The sequence below is a fragment of the Watersipora subatra genome, chromosome 2 (assembly GCF_963576615.1).
Source record: "Watersipora subatra chromosome 2, tzWatSuba1.1, whole genome shotgun sequence".
Lineage (NCBI taxonomy): Eukaryota > Metazoa > Bryozoa > Gymnolaemata > Cheilostomatida > Watersiporidae > Watersipora > Watersipora subatra.
The window spans coordinates 43186905-43194566 of NC_088709.1; positions in this window are offsets into that span (position 1 = coordinate 43186905).

The window sequence follows — 7662 nt, forward strand, 5'->3', positions numbered from 1 at the left end:
TTTTTCTTAAAGAATAGAGAAAACATAATATTATTATGCTTTATTATTCATCTTGAGGTGTTGACTGATGTTCTAAAAAAGAATCAAGGAGATTGACCAACCAGAAGCTGAGCTATAGCCAGCCAAACACAGGTCTACCAAAAAACAAAAGTGTTTTGGTTATCATCAATATATGACGTATGAAATCGACTTGTGTGCCATTGGTCAATTAAGCCAACTAATGCGCTCTCCTATAACAATCACGGCGTTCTAATTGGTTTAATCCCTGGAAGTATAGAACAATCAAATTGGGCCTAACAATCATCGCTCCTAGAATTCCGAACCAGTCTCTCTGACGTGTAGATTAGTTTTAGCATAAAATAATTACACGCATCTATTATTTCGCAACATTTCGCTATCTTGCTAGTTCAGCTCAGTTTTGTTGTTCTCCTACTTAGCTTCCATATTCAGACTCATCTTTAGCGTTGTTCAGATTTTTTAACTATAGCTATAGCTAATAAATAGAATCAATCATCAATCTCGGTTATCATTTGGAATTTTCTACAAATTATATTAGTTACATCATTTATTCTATACGCAGTTATATTATTATTTTGTATAATATGCATTATGAATATTATATAAATCATAAAAAATAATCATAGATAAGATAATAGATCAATAGAAAAATCAAAGCAAAAGTTATCGTTTTCTTTTCTTATAGCAAGAGCAGCACGGTCAAGTTAGTCTTTTTAAGATTATGGCTGTAGTGAACTTCCAGTCTGTTAATAGTGACGATAATTATGAAAATCAACTGAATGCTGCAGTAGATACACAGTAGAAAAATGATGAAGAAACAAAAAGTCCCATTCCTATTTCTTATTCTAAACAAACCGCAATCGCGGATATCGCATATAGACTATACACGCGCCGTTCGTTGAACAGATGCTCTTCGGAGCATATCCGTGAAGATCGAGTTAAAATTTGAAGCACAATAGTCAAAATCTGCTCTTCTGCTTTAAAAAATCATGGCGAGGGGTTGTGGGCAAATGCCTTTACCACACAATGTTTGGATGATTTTCCTGAGAAACCAGAGCTAGTATGTAAATTATTTACTATCGCGAGAAGCGTTTCACATCTCGTAGCCAAAACAATCATTATACATAACGGCGGTAAGGGTGCGCAACTCCGGCACATGACCATTAAGTCGATTTTATACGTCACAGTTTTCGGGATTTTCGAAGGGTTTTCCTCTGATTCTTTATTAGGTAGACCTGTGTTTGGCTGTCTATATCTCAGCTTCTAGGGGGTCAATCTCCTTGATTCTTTTTTTAGAACATCAGTCAACACCTCAAGATAACTAATAAAGCATAATAATATTATGCTTTCTCTATTCTTTAAAGCAAGTGTTTGATTAAACTATCGCCCTTGCAGAGGTTTCATGTTTTTACTCAGTCTCAAACGTCTTGAGATGAAAAGTGTCGTAAATTCAGGTTCAGCTGGTGCTATTTCAATCAGCGAGTCTTGTCTATCACAATGTGAAGCGCTTCCTGTTACTTCTAGCCAGTCTTCACCAGAGGCATCCGACTTATTGACATCATCAATTATAGGAAAATGTTTATCTGTAGCCACTAATGCATTTGGGACTCTGCCTTGTGGTGGAATACTGCACAGAGAATAGCCCATGTGTAACGTAGGTAATGGATTTATTATTGTTGGGCACCATCAATGAAATGCTTACTGCAGATAACAGAATACTTTGAAGGAGACCAAACTTTTTTAGAAGATGTTTTTCGATTGACTAAGGATTTCCATTGTGCTCATCTTTTACAGTCGACAGGAAATTTAAAATGAGTAAATGGTAAAGGGCGCCCACATGAACCTTTATAAAAGAAAAGGAAAAATATATGATATACATAAAGTACAGAGTAAGCAAAATATGCTCAATATGCAATAAGTACTGACTTATACAGCATATGCGAACCTAATATCAGAGAAGAATTTTTACTTACTGCACATAAAGCATCCCAAAACAGTTAAAACTTATCAGTTTAATTTTAAATGTTTTTTCAAATAATTATATGTCAACCTATCTTATTTCATTGTTTCGTTTATTTGATACCAAATAACTGTAATGTAAATTTTGTTGCAAGTCAACCTTTAACATGCTAGAATGGCACCTTTACAGGGCACTGTCACACTCTCATATGCGCTGACTAATCAACAAAAGATAAGGAATATTTCATAACTCTGCACTATCTATTTATCGAAATTAAATTTAAAATTAAGCTAAAAAGTTGACAATTAATAATATAGAAATATAAAAATATGCACCATAGGCTATTATGTAAACGATTTCTAGACAATATTGAAATTTTGATTACAAATAGAATATTAAAAAATAGCTGGAAATACTACATACACACCTTGCAATGTTTGATGAACTCTACAGATTTCTTTTTTGAGGTGTAATAGCTTCGTCGTGTTGTTGGTACATTTGTACACAGTACAAGATTTTTTTGGCATGTTCTTTGCTGTTGCACTAATGGTACATGAAGTGACAATGATCACAAACAAACTAACTAGCGAGTGTTAATAATTTTGGATGACTGCCAGATAACAAAATACTATAGCAGCTGGCAAACATAGATTGCACTGTACAAAATTGAATCGATATTATAGCAAAGTTTCAACGAGAAAATAGTTTAGGTTTATTAGTGCGCTTATGTAATAAATGTTTACCTCATTAACCACATATAAACAAGGTAACTAGTACTGAAAGAAATAGTGAACTGGTGCATTTCGGCAAGAAGTTAATTTTTCGACTTTTCTTTCAATTGGTATGTGGTACATCAAGAGACAATAATCACATAACAGGCGGAATTAGCAAGTGCTAACAATGTTGGATGTCTGAACAATAGTACCAGATACCACAGGTCAGGTATAATTGCAGTGGCTCAAAACCTGGTCAGTTTCTGGGTGGTTTCGTAGAGGTGGAGCTTAATCCGGAAATACAAATGTTTTGACGGCACTAAGCGACGAGGTTTTAAGCAAGTTCCAATGTTTAGTCGGTTAGAATATGAGTCTGTAATCTTTTTATTTTTTGTAACAAAATAAAGCATAAACATCGTTTTAGGCAAATCTTTAATCGAAATTATAAGAGATCTTTCATCAAACTAGCATAACGTATTCATATAGTTGTTTATCGTAGTTTTGTCGTGTTAAGACGAAATAGTAACATGCTCACGAAACGGAAAAAAATCTTCTCAAAAATACATCATTAATTATTCTGTATTCGTTTATACAGTGTGTATAAAAATATCTTACATACGTTGCAATGTGATTGCACTTACATGTATGTAACGCAGTATTACATAAGTTATTGAATATTTGTGATTATGCTCTAACCAAATAAAATGCACATTGAAACAATTGTCTACTTTGCTACCATTCTGAGAGCTAAAGAAGACTCTATTTCATTTTAGTGTAACTATTTATGTTAGCGTATCGTAAGACAAAGATTGTGAAAGGGCAACAGAAGATATTAGTCTATCTTATTTTTACTGCAAACACCGACTTCTCCAACAACTAACTTTATTTAGATTTTGAACATGACCGCACTCTGTAGGTATTCATTTGTCAATTTGCTTATATATTTATTATTTATGTACAGCATTGTGTGACCAAAAAGATTTTCTCGATTTGTTGGGCAAAAAATATTTTCTTACTGTTGGCATGATGATGTATTTTCTTGCTCCAATATAAATAATGCGTGTGGCAATTGTTGTGCATCATTGTTAGCAGCTTTCCCGTTACCTCCACAAGCACAATGTAGCCAATTCTGGAAAATTAAAGGGCAGCACACACAAAACCTTTAGCATGATGTATGTCTATTGGCATTGCTGACGTTGTACAACATACATTGTTTGAAAAGTCGATGCGCAATGACAAAATGTCTGGTGATGGACCACTGGAACAATGATGGGAAGTAGGTTGTTTCAGTTATCGGACGAATCTATCATGATATGTTGTAAAGTTTAATAATTTTACCTTATTGGATATAAAAAGAAAATGTTGCACATAACTTAATTACTACCACATCAGCACCAAAGCTATAAAAGGCCTTTAACAAGCACAAATGAGAACAGAATAACACAGTAGAAAAGGGCTACATATACTACATGTAGATATGTGAAAATAAGTGAGTATAAGTCTGGGTTATTTAAAAAAAATCAGTGTTGAAAATCCTGAATGTTTTATGTATGCAGGTATGTTTTCATTTGATCAATATATTTACTCGAAAATGAGCACAGTACAAGCTGAAACAGTTCGAGTTTTTGCATATAAAAGTATTCCTATCTAGAACAAGTTTGTTCTCTATGGCTGCAGATGAATTGGCAATGAGGTGGAGGGCACGCCAGATGCCCTCTGGCGTGCCCTCCCTTCATTGCCAGTTCACCCACAGCTATAGGGAACAAACTTGTTCTATGCCTATCTAGATATTGCATGTATTAGAAAGCCTCAGGAAGCATTTTTGCTCTGTCATTTCTTACTCCCTGCAAACTCCTCTTGGAGATCCTTGATCTAAAATAAAAACAATCATAGCATGTGTATTTACATCTTCTTGAACTTGTAAAGTACTGTGAATGCAGTATTCAAGTGGCATTATTTGCGACAATTTTTGACTTTGACAGGAATATTATCTGTTAATTTAATGAAGTAGATTGGAAAGTTACATTGGACATTGTGATTAGCTTGAAGTTAATTTGGCGATCTCAAAGAACCGGGCAAATCTGCTTTTGCTAGTTCCTGACTTTATTACTGTTTTTACAGTAGTTTTATTTCACAATTATTTCCTGGCTTCATATATCTTCTCCGATCCTACATTGCTCAACCGACTTAGCCCACAGAGTTGACTTGTAGAAGACAACAGCGACATTAGCCCAAGTACTCAGTCTATGAATCGGATGGTGTTGTGGCACCTTGTAATCAATTTCTCAAAGAGTTGGTAACAACTCCAGAGATGCTCCCAAATCTTGATTAGATATTTGCAAACCACATCAAATCACCAATCATGAGATTGGCATCAAAGCACTATAAAAATGGATTACCCAGCTTGGTAAATTCAATCAAATTAAAACCATCAATTACATAGTGGATGACGGTTTTAATTTCATTTTATTTGAAAGCTGAGCAGTCACCCTTTTAAGTGATTTGATTTGGAGCAAAACACATGCCAGCGATTTGATATGTTTTACAAATCTGGAATCAAAGATTTGGGAGCACAACTCTCTCCAATTCAGACACTGAGCACTTACACTAAAGTGACACAAAAGCATCATGCAACAGGGTTCTAATTTTAAAACTGAGTTACTGAATATTACCACTCACCGGACTGTTAGGTATGAAAGGAACATCAGGTGTCTGAGTTACATCTATAATGCTGTCGTTTGTGGCGTTTCGTAGATGCTCCCCACATCTATGGAAGCTCGTATAGCCTCTGCTCTTACTCCTACCCGTCCTGAGCAAGCACTGCGTTTCCTCCTTATCTTGAGCTATAAATCAGAATGCTCGAGGCATTGAACGTTTGGCTGGGTGTGAACAGGCAACTTAACAGATATCGCAGTTGGCAGCAAATAATTTGTTTCTAAAACCTAATCCTGCCTACACAAGGGGTGCTTCTGCATTATCCTACTATAACTTCACGTTTTTCTAGCTACTAATCTAGGGCTATAAATGGCTTGAAGATCCGCCTACCAATGAAATTCCACATTTAACCATAATTAATATTGCATGATTTGCCTAAAATTTTATTGCTGGTTATGTGAGCGAGTACCTCCATGTTACTATCAGATGTATTTTTTTGAGGATGCGGTCTCTTTGTTGGATTCTGTGACTAAAAATGTAAACAATACGTAAATTATGTATATCGACACCATGTAACACCATACAGTCAAACATGGATAACTCGTCCACGGATAGCTCAAACACATGGTTAATTCGAACATTTCCTTTGGTCCGTTCCCACGTAATGATAAATTGCTATAGATAACTCAAACTCAACACTGTTAATTCAAACTGTTTTTTTGCCCAACGGCTACCGAAACGGTTGTTATCGCTTTAGAAAATCACTTTATTCAAAGCCATAGAGGTAAAATTCATCTTTTCGTAATTCATAAGCGTCGTTATTACCACCATCGGCAAAATACTTTTGTCAACGACTTTTCTAAAAGTTTGGTGAAAATTGATTTATACTGCGATACGATGAATAGCACGGGCTAGCCGGGTCACGCGCGCAAGGATTTTTGCTACGCACATACAAAACAAAAATCGCATGTTGTTATGTATGTGCGTGGCGAAAATCCTTGAGTGTGTGACCCGGCTCGCCCATTTTCCGACGTTGATCCCGTGTTGAATCAACGTCGGAATGTTGAATGTTTAAAACGTCTTAAAATTGGTGTAATTAAACGTATACGTTGTCTGAGCTACAAAAAACTATTCATCGTTTGACCTAAACACAGAATACGTGTGTACATTCAATAAGTATCTATTAAAAAAGCGTGAGTGATATAGAATGTACCGTAAAACCTCGTAAAACTTCTAATTGAACTGCCTCGGAGTGTTGCTCTTAACGAATCCCAGGTAAAGTAAGGTAATCTGCATAAACTTCAAGAAGAAACGGCAAAATTGATCGTGAGTAAAACCCCAAAAGAAAAAAATGTCTTTTCTTTTGAGCATTTCAACAACGATTAAGTTTTGCCAATCTCAATCTGAAAAACATCCTGGCAATAACATCACCTCAAACAACAAACCAATCTCAAGTGATAGAAAAATCGCTATACTTTTTCATGAAAACGTTTTAAACTTTACATTAGAAGCATTTAATTTGAAACAAGCCATTTGTGCTTTTGATTTATATTATAGTTTGTATATGTACATGTATCTACTAATAAATAAGTAAATATATGGACTTGTGACAGTGTTCTGATAACTTGAACGCTCTGATAATTCGAACACTTTTGCTCGGTCCCTTGAAGTTCGAGTTATCCATGTTTGACTGTATATGAATCTATGCACATGTATAGCATATTTATATTTGTGGGCACAATCTAACTAAATTCAAATTGGCAAAAGAGTCCAAACAAAGGCCTTGTTGACAGGGCTCCAAAATAAGCATTCATTTTATCTTGCTTTTAATGATTGTTTTTGCAAATTTTAGGTGTGAAATATTAAATGTAAAATAAAATATTACGTCCAAGTTTAACCAAAGGTGTGAACTGCGATATAATACTATCTGGCGCATGTGTGAGGCCTCGGGATGAGAAATTCTCAAGAAAAATGAGACAGATTGCCGTAAACTTCACTGGTTATTGGGTCAAGGATATGGTATCTGAGCATTCCAATCAAGTCCTTGTTTCTTTGCAATTCTACCAAATTTCTATGAGAGTGTAGATGAATTAAAATAAGAGAAAATGTTTTTGAACTTTAATGTACTGTGAGACCGAAAGCAAAGTATCGAATACAGCTTAGACATGTCGCAACCCTCACAGTAGTGTAGACTTAGATTTACTGCATTCTCTGATTTCAGTCTTACAAGAATATAAATGTGCACACATACTTTTGTTACAAGATAGCTATTTCAGAAATAAGACAAATTAAAATCCATAAAAGTAATAAATATTA